This window comes from Stegostoma tigrinum, chromosome 28, assembly GCF_030684315.1.
Source record: "Stegostoma tigrinum isolate sSteTig4 chromosome 28, sSteTig4.hap1, whole genome shotgun sequence".
NCBI classification, from domain to species: domain Eukaryota; kingdom Metazoa; phylum Chordata; class Chondrichthyes; order Orectolobiformes; family Stegostomatidae; genus Stegostoma; species Stegostoma tigrinum.
The window spans coordinates 17,364,723-17,378,431 of NC_081381.1; the positions used below are offsets into that span (position 1 = coordinate 17,364,723).

General features: G+C 43.0%; 1 protein-coding gene across 1 annotated transcript in view; it reads right to left on the reverse strand.

Annotated features, from left to right (window-relative positions):
* The window catches only part of noc2l (NOC2-like nucleolar associated transcriptional repressor), a 220,264-nt gene that overhangs the window by 181,811 nt on the left and 24,744 nt on the right, over positions 1-13,709 (reverse strand). The window lies entirely within an intron of this gene.

Below are 13,709 nucleotides of genomic sequence, written 5' to 3' on the forward strand. Positions count from 1 at the left end.
AGGCGGGGAGATTGCAATGAATTTCCAGTCAATTGAAGTGGATTAGATGGGTCATGTAATCCAGCGAATTTGCCATTCAAAATTAAGAAAAAAATCGTACTTTTTTGAAATGATCGACAGACAGCTAATCTACAGTCTCATTTTCCAAAATACAACCTTCTTGCTTTCTCTCATCCTCACCAACCCCAGCAAAGGCTGTGTCTGTCACCAGTAACCCTGACTTTTACTGCACATTTCTTCAGAAACAGTAGCAATCAGGCCAGTGTTTTAAAGATAGCTGAGTCAAATCAAAAAGCAGAGTGGAGTTTGAGTTTACAGTAATCAAGGTAGCAAAGTTGCACAGGCTAGAGAATTAAAAGAGCAAACATGGTTAGTGCTAGGTGCAGAGATTGTCGCACTGTCAACATCTCTGCAAGAACAAATAATTTGCTTGGGAATGTTTCACTTTTAGAGGCAGCTAGTTTTTAGAACCAATAGGTATTCCTTTACCTTTGGAGGGGTTTACAACCTAAAATGTGAACAATTGTGCCTGAAGAGTTGTTAGACTTAGCTAGCTTTTGTTTTCATATTTAGTGGAAACACTTATAACTTAGATACAGAGGCGTTTTCAGTATCACTTACAGTTTTAGATGGTTCTGCAGAAATTTTCATGTGCAGTAATGCTCCTGAGAAATGGGGCATACAGTTAGAGTTTTTAATGCTAGATTACCTTAGAATAAGGAGTTAGTGATAAGACCATAAGACACAGGAGTGGAAGTAAGGCCATTCGGCCCATCGAGACCACTCCGCCATTTAATCATGGCTGATGGGCATTTCAACTCCACTTATCTGCACTCTCCCCGTAGCCCTTAAATTCTTGATCTTGCAAGGAATTATCAATCTCTGCCAGGCCCAGACTGGAAGTGTTTGAATAAAATCCAGATGAGGATATTTGAAGTGGAGAATATTTAGATTCGGGTATATGACAGTTTTTCCTTGAAGCTATTGGATTATCCAGACTGTGAGTTGAAGTCAAATTAAAACCATTAAAGGGGTTATATAAAAGGATTTTCTGGTGTGAATACTGTTCAAGGGTGCTTTTGACTATTGTACAGGGGCGTTTTGGGAATCATTGAAGGAGTGTTTTTGAGGTTATTGGCATTATATTTCATTGTACATGTGAAAACTTTTAAGTTTGTGTTAGAAATAAATAATGTCTTATTCTATTTTATCCTTATTCTTTTGGCTTAATAAGACTCTTTTATCATTAAGGACAAATCTGCAACATTGCCTGTTTATATTTCATTCTAACAAAACACAATAAAATGGTCTCAAAATTGGCAAGCTCAGAGCGAAAAGAGTTACAGGAGGGTTATTGTAAAGAAGAAACAATATCAAGCTTGCACAGTAAGCTGGACTGAGATACAGGCAGAGGAGAGAGTGTTTTACTCTGAGTCGTTCGATATCGTTCCTTCACATTTGTTCTTGCAATGTGGATATTTTGCTGATTTCAGTATTCATACCCATCCCAGGTCACCCTGAGGTGATGGCAGCCTTTCCTGTAGACCATGCTCCACAGTGATAAATAAAATCAAGATAGGTCACCATTTCTTGCAGGAGGTGTGCGTCAACTGCAGTGGGCCGAACATCCATCCAATGGATAACTCAATGCCTGGATGGTGTTGAGCATTATTGAGAGGACAGGCGAGAAATGAACAGTAATGCTTATTGGAACTTTATCTATTGACTCTGTTTGGCCCTACTCTTCTAGCCATAGTTTGGAACAGCATAAAGCCATATTTTCCTCCTGGGCAGAGTAGTTGAGAGAATTTTAAGAGATAAGTAGGCCACTGCCTGAAAAGATTGTAGGATCGGCGACAGACCACACTTACACTCACAACCAAGGGCCAAATGGTCTCATTGCCTGTTGAACACTCTGTATTTTAAGAGGGCCTGAACTTGCTCAAACAAAAATGAGAAACAGGAAGAAGTCTGGAAGTAAATGTGAGCGAATCGTAAGGAGCGAGAAAATGTTCTAAGATTACCTGTCAACATGGACCATTCAGGATTGAATGTGAATAACGAGTGAACATTGACAGGGAACCGACAGGAGTAGGAGATGCTTCATTGAGGCTTCAAACTGGACAAACGGTGTGTGGTGGATGTGTAAATGCAACGGCCTCCTTGCGAAAAGCCAACATGACTCACTCTTCCCGTAAACCCATAGCTCTTGGACGCGTACCTCAAGAAAGTTTGAGCCCTCGGTTTATGGATTTACTTGATTGCTACAAGTCAAGCCAAAGTCAATTGAAGGGGAGTTGGTTTGAATTCAATGTTAGTAACAAGATGGAAATGTAAACCACTCTGTATTGACCTCAATAAAGCATCAAGGTTAGAGGCACTGGATAGGAACCTATGTTTGTTGTGTTGAATGTGTATCAATATTACTGGAATAATTAGATATTGATATTCAGCTCTGTTTCCACATTGATTGGAAAGGAGAGCAACATACAAACTGCTTATCCCTGTCTTTAGTCTTCAGGGGCCAGGTCAAATTTCATTTTGCAAGTTACATATAGATTTAATGGGAGTCAGTTTAAATTAAACCACATAAAACACAATGCTAAGTGCTTAACACCCAATCTGTAATCACCTATAAATTAACTGAACAACTTAATAAATATGGTGCTTGTACACTTGCTGTGTGGGGGAGGGGGGGGGGGGGAAGTGGGGGAAGAGAGGGAGTGGGAGAGAGAGATGGAGCGAGCGAGCGAGCGAGAAAACGAGCGACCAAACTACCCAGCTGGAGATAAATCCCTCCCAACCCAAGCAAGCAACTCGACTGATGGACTGGTCCTATTGTTGGTCTCTTTAACACCCACCCACCCAAACGAGCCGCTGCCCTCCAACACCACCTGCTAGTGTTTGAAAGAGAATGTATTCCAATCTGTCGAAGGACAGTGGAATACTCCTCCCAGGAACCTGTGCTGTCCAGCACACTAAACGATACACCTCAAGAACATAACATTCACATTCCTAAATGCAACTGACAAACGCTCAATGTTAACCAGATACTTTCGAATCAACCTGTTCAGAGACGGTGTTACCTCTGGAGTATGTGAGACTAGAATCCTAACCTCCTGGCCCAGAGTTAGGGATATTACCACTGTGCCAGGAGAGGCCCCACACTCAGGGTAATCTTTTCTTCCATTGGATACAGACATCATTGGCGAGGTCAGCATTTATTGCCCATCCCTAATTGAGTTATGAGTCAACCACACATTGCTGTGGGTCTGGAGTCACGTAGGCCAGACCAGGTAAAGATGGCGCATTTCCTTCCTTAGAATGATGCCCACATCGCACAAATGGGAAAAAAGAAGTTCTGTTTTCTCAAGATGAAAAAAGACACGAGTTATGCGGATTTTTCCTGGCAATTGATTCATGGTCATCCTTAGGCTCTTAATTCCAGATATTTGTTGAATTCAAATTCCACCATCTGCCGTGGCAGGTTTCGATCCTGGATCCCCAGAGCATTACCTGCATCTCTGGATTAACAGTCCAGTCATAATATGACATGGCTATTGACTTCCCCACAATTGCAATGAATGAGGTAGACTGCGCATCAGACAGTGTCCTTTCTCATTTCCTGGCCTGAATGTTTTCCATTATTTAATTCCTACACTTTATTGGAACCTAGAATCCCAGATTTCAGTACAGGTGCAAGATTTTGCATTTACATGGTGCCTTTCATAGTGCGATACTGAAGTGGTTTACATCCTGTCCTGTATTTCTAAGGCGTAGTGCTTGTTGTAATGGAGATTTCACTGAAAAATGATGTTTTTTTTAAAAAAAGTGCAAAGCTCAGCCATAAACAAAAAAGTCTGGGCAGCATGGGACCAGTGAACTACTGAAAAGTTGACCAGAGTCTGCGCTCCCCAAATCCAGCCAGCAATCTGCAAGAAGTTCCATCCGGACTGATGGGAATGATCAATGCAGCCAAAATACAAAACAGATTCCAGGGGAAAGAACCACCAGGGAAGGTCATAGTTAATTCAGCAGAATTAATGATTTTTAAGTGGAGATCTGATACTTAAACAGCTTTATCAATGCTGGAAATGGAGCGAAGGGACATACTTACACCCGAGAAAGTTTATCACACTTCGACATCAGTTTCTGCAATTTGCAAAAGATCTTTTCTAACCTAATTGTGCAGTTTAACTGAGCTCACAGCACACATCAACGATCGCTTTGTAAAATAACTTGATACGGTGGCTCAGTGGTTAGCACTGCTGCCTCACAGCCCCAGGTTCAATTGCAGCCTCACATTCGCCCTTTGTCTGTGTGGGTTTCCTCCGGTTTCCTCCCACAGTCCAAAGACGTGCAGGCTAGGTGGATTGGCCGAGGTAAATTGCCCACTGTGTGCAGAGATGTGTAGATTCAGCGGATTACAGAGGAAAGGGGTAAGGATGGGTCTGGGTGAGGATGCTCTTTGGAGACTCGGTGTTGAAGGGCCTGTTTCCACACTGTAGGGATTCTGATGTTGATGGCTGAAACACTGATAGCACTGACATGAATTAGAATGTCTGTAGATAGCACCACTCAACACTCCCCATGCAGCAAGCCCCAATTTTTGAACATCCCCTTTCCAAATGTTCGTACTTTTGAAAGTGATGCCATAGAGCTGTGTGGTTTTAAAGGGCTGACATACTAGCATTTCCTGCTCCTGCAAACAGCCACTTTACCCTGCTCTGTGTTGTATTCCCACTCGTGTACAAAATCGACTTGCAAACGGACTCAGAGAAGAACCCAGTCACAACCCAGAGCTGTCACTTATGTTTGACGATTGAATGCCCACCACAGCTGCTCCATCCATAAAATGTAAAGTGTAAACCCCTTTTCTGGCTTCACCAGACTCATTCCTGGGCTCAAGGGCTCATCTTATAAAGGCTCAACCTGTCCAACCTATATCCACTGCAGTGTGGGTGAATGAGGAGTGAACTTACTGAACCGTGCAAGATTTTGAGGGGAATAAGACATGGTGGTTACCCAGACAACAGTTTCTCAGTTCTGAGAAAGGGTCATTGGACCCAAAACGTTAACTGATTTTTTTTCTTCAGACGCTGCCAGACCTACTGAGATTCTCCAGCTACTCCTGTTTTTGTAATGGTTTCTCTTAGTGGGAGACTAAATCTAAGGAATAGTGTTTTAAGAATTTTAAGCCTGAATGAGGAGAATCTCTTTCATCTCCAAGTATCATTAAGCGTAGACTACTCTTCCTCAGTCAGTTGCAGTGGCTGGGTCTTTGACTTATATAATGCCAAGTTAGATCGATTTTCAAATCAAATCAATGGGGAGTTGAGGATTAATGGTGGACGTGGTGGGGGGGGGGGGAGAGAACTTACTGAATGGGGGAGCAGAAACAAGGGGCTGAATGGCCTACCCTGTCCGGAAATTCGATGTTGCTGTGTTCTTCTGTGAATGGCTACTCAGCAGTCTTGCTGAAGGGCTATGTTATCCAGAGGCATTTTCCCAATGACTGTAGATTTGTGAAGCAATCCATCTGCTTACCAATACCAGCCATCAAGGAAGACCATTCATAAACAGCTTTAGAGTCATACAGCACAGAAAGAGCCCTTCGGTCCAATTCATCCATATTGGAAGGGGGGGGGCTGCACAAGACAGAGTCACTGTGGAGTGGAAAAGCTAGAAACTTTACAGGTAATAGGTAAGAATGGAGTCAGGGCAGACAGGGAGTAGGGGAAGGGAGGCCAGAGAGATCAAATAATGAAAGGCAAAAATGGAGAAGCACAAGGAACAAAGTTGGTTTTTGGCAAGGTATACAGGCTACAAAAAGAATTATAACCAGAAAATAGGAGAAGAAAAATTGAAGAAATTACTTTTTTTTAAAAAAAGTGCACTAACTATATTTTTAAAAATTATTCCTAAGATTTAGGCAATTCGCACTGACGAGACCAGTATTTGTTGCCTAATTCTCTAACTGCCCTCGAGAAGGTGATGGTGAGCTGTCTTATTTAATCACTGCTGTCCTTGGGATGTTCAGTAAACAGTTCCAACAACAATGAAGGAACAGCAACGCTTTTCCAAATCAAAGTGGTCAGTGGATGGAGGAACCTGCAGGGGGTGCTGTTCCCACAGACCTGCTGCCCTTGTCCTTCTAGTGATAATGGGAACTGCAGATGCTGGAGAATCCAACATAATGAAATGTGAGGCTGGATGAACACAGCAGGCCCAGCAGCATCTCAGGAGCACAAAAGCTGACGTTTCGGGCCTAGACCCTTCATCAGTGACCCTTGTCCTTCTAGTTGGTAGTGCTCTCGGGTTTGGAAAATGTTTGAAAGTAGCATTGGTGAGTTTCTGCACATGGTGGAAGGAGTGAATGTTTAAAAAGGTGGTGGAACAGGGTACCACTCAAGCAAGATGCTTTATCTTGAAGGCAAAACTTCTACACCTTTCAGATGACAGTCAAATTGCACTGTACAAAGCGAATGGTTTGCAACACTGAGTATATAACATTACACCTTGCTCCTAACCACTAACAGATGACAATCACAAAATAGTGACCATACCAGAAGTGGCCATTCAGCTCATCATGTTAATGCCAGCTCTCTACACGACAGACAAGGTTAATGACGTTCCCCCATCCCCTGCTCCGGTCCTACATTTCTCCATCTTCAGTTGCTTATCCAATTCCCTTTTGAAAGATGTGAATGAATCTGTCACAGCCACACTCTCATGGACAACATCCCTGAAACTGATCAGCTCACTGCATGAAAATGTTTTTTAAAAAATGTGCAGCCATTGGCCACTTTACCTGTGTCATTTTTGAAACAAATGGCAGACAGGTAAAGACCCACTGATCCATCAGTCTGTCCACAAAACTTGGTTATACTGTGCATGATTTCTCCATCTGTCACAAGCCCACAGAGTCATCTGAAATCAAAGAATAATGCAGGACAATTTTGAGGAATAAAAAAGTGCAGGGAACTCCCTTTGAGTCTCAGTTTGGCCATCTAACCTAATCCAGAAGATCTCTCAGGCCCAGGGTCCCTGATAACACCCACACGTAAAACTGTTCAAATTCAAATTCTTTTTAATCGCTTGGTAAAAAAAAAAGCCAATGAGCGATGTTCGTTTGTTGGAATGACCCAAAATGAATTAAAATAGCATTTACCTTTCTAATGGAAAAACAAATGAATTAAAGATTTTTAAACCAAGTGACTTTGAATGAAAAAGCATAGACTGCTTTGATAATACTATCTTAGTTTGCTTGCCATAAATCTAGAGGTCACATTTCAAACTCTGAAAGAGGTAGCCCAGAAAGGAAAGTCAAATTCAGAGGCTGATCGGGATAAAAGTAACATTCTTTTTTAAGGAATATAACTGCTTTAAAATATGAATCTTGGGAACCATCCCAACCCATGATAAATTTGATGTAACAGATGTTAAAGAGATGAATTAACAGAAAAAAAATTGGGTTTAATCTAAAATAAAACAAAGATCTGCAGATACTGGAAATGTGAAACACAAACAGATATTACAGGAGAAACTCAGCAGGTCTGGCAGCATCTGTGAGGAGAAAGCGGAGTTAATGTTTCAGGTCTGGTGACTCTTTGTCAGAATTCACGAATTTAGGATGGCCAATCCACCTAACCTGTACATCTTTGGACTGTGGGAGGTAACTGCAACACCCAGAGGAAACCCACGCACACATGAGGAGAATGTGCAAACTCCACACACACAGTCACCCGAGGGTGAAACAGAACCCAGGTCCCTGGCGCTGTGAGGCAGAATTCATTCTGCTTTCTCCCCACAGATGTGCCAGACCTGTTGAGTTTTGCCAGCAACTTCTGTGGGTATACTCTGTGCTGTCATTAGCTGCAGTCCCAGTCTGACTGCACACAAGCAATTTTGCAGGCAATGCCGCTGCATTATTAAAAGCAAATATGCGACAGTAGCCTAGGTGTTAGATTATAGGTTTGTAATTAATATTGAATAGCCTGGCAGTCTTGCTTTTGTTTTGAGAATGCTGGAATGCTGCTGAAATGGAGTAGTTTCCACGCTGTAAAAACGGGTCTTTTCAGCATAATATTGGTGGGAAAGGGAACTCAACTACAATTAATGCATCAACTTTCAACAAGGTATAATTTTCACATCTTAAACTGAGCATGTGTTAATGGGCTGAAGTGCACAGTGCCTCACTGTCCTATTCAAGATCCCACTGCTACCAGAATGTCTTACCATCTAGCTACCAAGCTCTGGTGGCTTATGCCTAAAGTAGCTCACTGCCACTAATCCTCCATTCCCTATTGGTTAAGGGCATTATTGACCATCAGTGGTAGAAGATAGACGACAAGAGAGAGCCTCAACAACTTATTGTATGACATCAATGGGCACGATTAACATGAACCAGTTAGGCATACGGCCAATTGTCGGGCATCAAGGAAATCGTATCTGTCCCCACTGCACCTCGAGCAAGACTAATTACTTCTCTATCCAAATATCCTGAGACAGCATCGTAATGGATGAAGGTCAATGCAGCTCAACGTTAATGGCGGCTTAGTGGTTAGCACTGCTATCTCACAGCGCCAGGGACCTAAACTCTATTTCACCCTCGGGTAACTGTCCATGTGGAGTTTGCACGTTCTCCTCATGTTTGTGTCGGTTTCCTTCCACAGTCCAGAGACGTGCAGGCGAGGTGAATTGGCCATCCTAAATTGCCTGCAGTGTTCAGGGACATGCAGGTGAGGTGGGTTAGCCATGGGAAATGCAGGGTTACAGGGAGAGGGTAGTGGGATGCTCGTCAGAGGGTTGGTGTGGACTCGATGGGCCAAATGGCCTGTTTCCACAGTGTGGCGAAGCTATGATTAACACTTTCAGAACCATGACCCTGTCCAACAGGCTCGGGTTTCCTGTGTCACTGAAGGGATAAGCATGGTGCCAATAATGGGAACATGTATCACATACTGGTGTTTCGCTGCTGAAATCTGGCTCCTCGGCCCGGCAGCAGATCCCTGGATTACTAAAAGTAAATTGCATCCTCAAATCTGTGGTCGCATGACAGGACAGAATTGGAGGAGGGAACAGAGTACGCGACCTTGGAGGTGGTGACACAGTGAGGCTACGCAGAGATTAAAAAAAACCCACAAATTAATGTTTTAAAAATAGAGGTGTTGCTTAACCTGGGGCTGATGTAAGTGACCGAGCACAGAGGATGATGGACAAACAGGAGCTGGCACACCAGAAGCAGACATGTGGATGGGCCAAAGTTTACAGAGTATGTTTGGACTTAAATGCAATGATGTGCAAATGTCCTTCATGGCCCACCATAGTCATGTGACCTCTGCTCCGTGGCCCCCTTTCTGCAGGTACTGTCGTGATAAGACTCTTGTCCCACTAGCATGCAACACAGCCTCAGCTCCACTTGGACACTGAGTTGAAGAGTTGAACCGAAGCACAGCTACTAAAAGAGGAACACAGAAACATCCAGTGCTGCTAAGAGCTATTGCAACCTGATGAAACGAACAATGAAGCAGACTGAACTGAAACACTGGGGTGAGCTCCATACTGTAGGCATTCTATGATGATTCTATGATTAATTCTTTCAGAATGGCTGCAATTTTATCCCTTCAGGCCCCTGTTGATAAAGAAAAGGGATATGGAAAAGAACTAGTCATTTTCCTACTCGTTGTGACAAAATGACAAGATTAGGATCAATTTAAGTAATGAGGCAGGATAGCACTGACTCGTTACATTTTTTGTCACTATCGGGGGCAGCCTGTTGCCCAATGTATTGCAACTTATATCTCAAATAGCAGAAAAAACACAGACTATAGAAATCTTAGAGAAGCCTAGGGGAAAAAAAAACATTGAATCTAAACTGAATGCTACATATGCACAGCATTTGTTTAACATTAGAGCATGTGGTGAAAAAGTGTTAGATATAGACGGAATTAACAGCTCACAGAATCCTGCAAAGTCAGAGACCTGAAAGATGATCACATTAGGGATAGTTATCAAAAGAACAAGATATCCTACTCTCACACCACAAATGCTAACATACTCTGACTCTCAATGGTAAAAATAACACGTAGGAGCTTGTAAGTCTGTGGTTACAGATTGTATGCTGGAGAACAGGCGAGCTTGTTGAAAAGCAGCCCAGACTTTGAGCACTCATAATCTGGAGGAAAGCAATAAGCATCCACAGAAAGGCCAGCAGAAAGATAAAGTCATCCTGCAAATGTTGCAGAGATGGTCAAAATCAAACAAGCGAAACATGTCTACTGTGGGGTAAACAGCATTTTAACGCAAGAAACAAAGCCACTTTAGACACAAGTGTGTCTCGAGGTAAGAAAACAAGAAGGCGATAAAGACCATGGTAACTATTGCCACAAGAGATGTGAGATACAAAAAAGAAAATCGAGCTACAATTCAAATAATTTAACCCACGCCTGTTGGCAATATCAAGTCTAAAGCAGAAAATTTGTTTACAACCATCACAAAAGCAACACAATATCATCAAACAAATATGAAATACCAGATAGACATGGGGGCTTCCAGTAACACTGCGAATCACACAGGCCCGTGTACCACTTCACTGAATGGCAATGCCAAAAGGCAACCCTTAAAGTGTAATGTTGAGTATCTGTAACAGATCGATGCTCAGTCCAAGGGGACAATGTAGGGAGAACCCAGTACAATGACAAGACTGTGGACCAGACAGGAGACACAATGCTAAACTCACATTCCTCAGCAGAAACAAGTCACATGTTTGGACAAATACCACTAAAGATTTCAGATAGGCCCACCCACATTGATGCAATGTTCAAGAAGGCAGAACAACACCTCTACTTCCTCAGGAGGCTCAGGAAATTTGGCATGTCCACAAGAACTCTTGCCAATCTTTGGAGATGCACCAAAGAAAGCATCCAATCAGATGCATCACAGCTTGGTACGGCAACTGGTCCGCCCAGGACCATAAGAAATTACCAAGAATTGTGAACACAGCCCAGTCCACCGCACAAACCAGCCTCCCATCTACCGACTCCATCTATACCTTTCGTTGCCTGGGGAAGGCAACCAAGAGCAAAGACCCCTCCCACCCTGGTTATAATCTCTTCCATCGGGCAGAAGACACAAAACGCATGTGCCGACAGGCACATGTCCCTGCTGTTAACAGACGTCTGAATGCACCTCTCAAATTTGAAATTTAATGTTGGTCTCACTCTTAGTCCACAAAAAAAAATCAAAAGAACTGTGGACGCTGTAAATCAGGAACAAAAACAGAAGTTGCTGGAAAAGCTCAGCAGGTCTGGCAGCATCTGTGAAGAAAAATCAGAGTTAACATTTCGGGCCCAGTGACCTTTTCTCAGAACTGATGGTACCGAGGAAAATGTTTGTTTTATGCAGCAGATGGAGCAGCGGGGGGTGCGGTTGTAAGGTGTAAACAATAGATGGGGATAGAGTCCAAAGAGAAGAACATTTGGACAGACAAAAGAGTTGATAACGATCTGACTAGGAGAGACTGATCAGCCATTAATCGGGACTGCTAGTGACTAACAGGGGGTGTGCAATGGCAGGCTATGTGGTAACAAGGCCTGGTGAGAGAGGCAGGGGGCTAGGACATGGGAGAGTTTAGGCCCTAAAATTATTGAACCAGAGGGCTGCAGGGTCCCCAAGCTCAAAATGAGGTGTTGTTCTTCCAGCGTGCACAGATCTTCACTGGCACTGGATACACTGTTAGTGCTTAAAGTTAACAAAGCACTGAGATTGGATAGGGTGCCAACGATACTAAAGGAAGCGAGTGTGGAAATTAGAGGCAGAAACAACAACTGTGCAGTCTTCCCTTGATTCAGAGGAGGCCAGAGAACTGGAGAATTGCAAACACTGTCCTTGTTCCAAAGAAAAAGGTTGTAGATGGGCCATCAATTACAGGCCAGTCAGTTTAACTTTGGTAGCAGAAAACTTAAAAAAAATACAATTATACAGGACAATACTAGTAACTGCATGGAAAAGTGTTGGTCTTTTCGAAAGAGTCAGTGTGGATTTGAGGGAAAATTACATCCAACTAACTTGGGTTTTTTTTTGAAGAGGTAACAGAGAGGGCAGACGAGGACAGGGCTGTTGCCATTGTGTATACAGATTTTCAGAAGGTTTTCAATATAGTGCCACACAATAGGCTTATAGAGTCATACAGCACTGAAATAGGCCCTTTGGTCCAAATCGTCCATGCTGAAGAGATATCCTAAATTAATCTAGTCCCATTTGTCAGCATTTGGTCCCTATCCCTCTAAACCCTTCCTATTCATGTACCCATCCAGATGCCTTTTAAATGCTGTAATTGTACCAGCCTCCACCACTTCCTCTGGCAGCTCATTCCATACACACACCACCCTCTGTGTGAATAGGTTGTCTCTGAGATCCCTTTTAAATCTTTCCCCTCTCACCTTGAACCTATGCCCTTAGTTTAGGACTCCCCTAACCTGGGGTAAAGACCTTGGCTATTCACCCTATCCATGCCCCTCATGATTTTATAAATCTTCCTTCCTGAAATATACACAAATTAGTAAGAAACATTACAGATAGTGGAATAAACAGGATAGCAGCAATACTGATACAAAATTGGCTGAGCGATAGAAAACAGGTTAATGGTTAATGGTTCATGAATTTTTTTGGGCTGAAATGCTTGTAGTGGAACTTCTCCAGGGGTCAACCTTGGGACCCTTGCTTTTCCAGGTATAAAGCATCGATCGAGATATTAGGGCGCAGGGAACAATTCCAAAGTTGTGATAGCACAAAATTCGGGAGAATTGTAAACTGTGAGAAGGACAGTGTAGAATTTCAGAAGGACATGGACACATTGGTAAAGCGGGAGGATAGGTGGCAGATTAAGTAAGGAGTTGGGACGTCATGTTGAGGTTGTATGGGATGTTGGTCAAGCATCTTCTGGAATACTGTGTCCAGCTCCGATCGTCCTGTCACAGGAAGGATATTAAACTGGAGAGAGTTCAGAAAAGATTTACCAGGATGTTACTGGGAATGGAGGGTTTGAGGTAAAGGAGAGGCCGGATAGGCTGGGACTTTTCTTCACTCGAGTAGGAGGCTGAGTGGTGACCTTACAGAGGTTGAAAAAAATCATGAGGGACACAGATAGGGTGAATGGCAGATATCTTTTCCCTGGAATTAGGAATTTCAAGACTAGGTGACATTTTTAAGGTGAGAGGAGAAAGATTTTTCAAAATACAAGGGGCAATGCTTTTCACATGGAGAATGGTTTGCATGTGGAACGAACTTTCAGAGCAGTACTGGATGTGGCTACAGCTATAACAATTAAAAGACATTTGATTAAGCATATGAATAAGAACTGTTTGGAGGGATATGGGCCAGGCGCAGGCAGGTGGGACTAGTTTAGTTTGGGCTTATGGTCAGCATGGAGTGGTTGGACCGAAGGGTCCATTTCCACATTGTATGACTCTGCGACTCTAAGTGCAAGGTGACACACTTTAGCACAAGGCATGTGGAGAGATGGTGTAAAATAAAGTGCACTATTCCAAAGGGTGTGCAGCAACAGAGGAATCTGGATGTATTTGTAAATCAAAGGTGGCAGGACGAGAGCTGTTAATACAGCAGATAGTATTCTGGGATTCGGGGCAGTGAGTATAATGACACAACTGAAGTTGTCCCCCACTTTCATCAGTGCATGAATGGAAAAG